Genomic DNA, 2,854 nt, shown 5'->3' with positions numbered 1-2,854 from the left:
CGGGAAGACAAGCTCCCCTAGACTCAGGGAACATCTTTTCAACACTGGCTAGATAATTGAGGTTTGAGAAGTCTCCTTTGATTCAGCTCTTGCATATTGGCTTCCTATCCTGCATTTCTGTTGGTTAAAGCTGATAAAACCTGAAGTTTGGGTGCATGTTGACTAACTCTGGGCCAAGGATGGAATTGAGTCATGTACTAGAGAATATAAACATCATTACTGAGAAAAGCTTATTAACAACATTCAGTTCAATCCAAGGAGCATTTATTAAGTGGTTTCTATGTGCTAAACAGTATGATAGTTACTGTGCATGCAAAGAGAAAAAAAAGGAAATCATCTTTGCCTTTTTCTGGGTCGGAATCTTCTTACCACTGGGTCTATGAGCCTGTAGAGTAATTTATATTTTTTTCCTCCCTTGATTTCTTTTTTTCAAATTAATAAGCTTTTTTTCCTTTTCTCATCCCATCCCATTGAGAAAGAAAACAAAAAAGGGAAAAAACTTTATAACAAATGTGCACAGGCAAGCAAAAAAAAATTCAACCATGACCATATGTGAAAATATTTGTTTCATTCTGCATTCTTCATCTAGAGTTCATTACTTCTCTGTCAGGGGCTGAGTAGTAGGCATCTACTACTTTTTTTTTTTCTACAGAAAGAATAGAACAGAAGCATCTGAGCACAACAGGGATTTTCGCATCAGACATTCCGCCATGGTGGAATATTACTCAACTTCCTTAGTGGAAGTGGTTTCCCCCCTGTTGTATAGACCCAATATTTTAGATGCTCAGGCCCCTAATACCAGGGAATACATACAATCTTGAATGAACATCATGGAGTGGAAAGAGGAGAATCAAACACAATTTTTTTGCATTTTGAACAAATCTTTCCTGTAGTAACTTGGCAGCTGGGCAGTGCAGTAGATAAAGCACTGGACCTGGAGTCAAGAAGATTTGGATTCAAATTGGGCCTCAGATACCAGCTGTATACAAGTATTAGCTTCTGTCTACCTCAGTTTCCTTATCTGTAACATGGGGTTAATATTACACTTACCTTAAAGAATTGTTGTAGGGACAAAATTATATATTTATAAAGTCGTGTGCAAAATTTAAAATGCTATATAAATGTTAGTGATGATGATGATGATGGTGTTTTTACCCATTTTTTAAAATTTGGTCAACAAAATGTTCCCCCAATGCTAACACTCTGAAAGAAAATATGGGATGAGGATATCCTCACATTTAACCCTTTCATGCCAGGTTTCTAAAGATGTAATTCACATTGGTAACAATAATAATCTGCTTCTCGGTGGGGAGCAGTTCACCAGCACAGTTCTAGCTCCTTTTTAGCGGATGAGTTGTAGACGATCTAGAGAAGTCACTTTATGGAAAAAGTCACTACCTTTGGGCAGAAGCAGTGGCTCTTGGGTAAGCTTGCCCTTGGGCTACAGGTATTCAGTCTGTCACTGGGGCCTCACTAGAAAACTTTCCAGCTTGGTGGGTCCCATTCAACCTTGCCCTCTGATAGCATAATTTTCAAGAACCCAAGATCACTTTCATACCATGGTGAAGGATCAAAGAACTTTAATGGGGGAGTAATATAAGTAATTCCTAGGATCCCAGATGTAGAGATGAATACACCTTAGAGGCCACTCAGTTCAACCTCCTCATTTTACAGTTGAGGAAACTGAGACTGGGAGAAGTGGAGTGACTTGTCCAAGGTCACAGGACCATTATGCATGAGAAACAAGACTTGAACTAAGAACTTCCTTCCTGAGGCCAGCTGTCTATCTACTATGTCACATTGCTTCTCTTTTTTATTATATTTGTTAAAAATACAAGAAAGCAGAATCAACCTCACATTTTATAGCATTAGCACAGAGTCTCCTGAGCTACCTCATTTCAGTGACTTCAATACCTTCAGGTTACTCTTATAAGGGAAGAAAGGAGAAGAGGTTTATGAGATAATATACAGGGTGTCTTGAACGTCTTAGTGCAGTTTTAGGCTACTTTACCATTAAGGATGTAGTTCAGTTTCATCCTTCCATTCCAGCTCCATGGCATGTTACATTGTGACTGATAAAAGAGTTGAGGAAAGAGAATTCTTTCATTTCACTCATCTCAGGTCTTAATTTTCTTTATTATTATCTGACTTCAAATTCTGAGCCCTCTCATTACACCACTCTGCCTCTCTGAAACCAATTCAACAACCATTTTAAAGTACCTATTATGTGTGAAAATAATACTAAATTGGTCCTCATAACAGATGTAGGAAGCCAATAGTGGAAATATTCTTATCTCTATTTTTCAGGTAAAGAAACTGGTTCAGAGAAGTGACTTTCTTTGTTCAGGGTAATATAGTTAGTGATTGACAGAAAATACTCAAGCCCATGTCTTCTGACTTCAAGTGCATTTCTATATTATTTCACTGCCTCTGAAATTAATTTTCAAGCCTTGTAGACTTACAGAGACAGTGACAGAGAGAGACAGAAACAGAGAGAGACAGAGAGACAGAGACAGAGAGAGAAACTATACACACACATATTTACTTAGTTAGTTATTTATATTTATACAGAATTTCACTTGAGCCTCACAATAACCCTGCAAAATAAGTGCTACCAATATTATCCACATTTTACAGAAGAGACAACTGAGGCTGAAAAAGGCTGAAGGAAGCTTCCCAAGACCTCAAAGCTATTAAGTCTCTGAGGTAGGATTCAAAACCACCTTTCCCTGTCTCTAAGTCTGGCACCACAATGCTAAAATTCGACGAACCAAGATTATATTCCCCAATTGCCTTTCCTCTTGAAATGGCTTGTGATGCCCAGCTAGAATCATGGAATCTCAGCATTGGAAAG

Source organism: Vombatus ursinus, unplaced genomic scaffold (genome assembly GCF_900497805.2).
Source record: "Vombatus ursinus unplaced genomic scaffold, bare-nosed wombat genome assembly UNPS02015199.1, whole genome shotgun sequence".
Taxonomy (NCBI): domain Eukaryota; kingdom Metazoa; phylum Chordata; class Mammalia; order Diprotodontia; family Vombatidae; genus Vombatus; species Vombatus ursinus.
The sequence above is the reverse complement of the archived record's forward strand: the minus strand, read 5'-3'. Positions refer to the sequence as shown.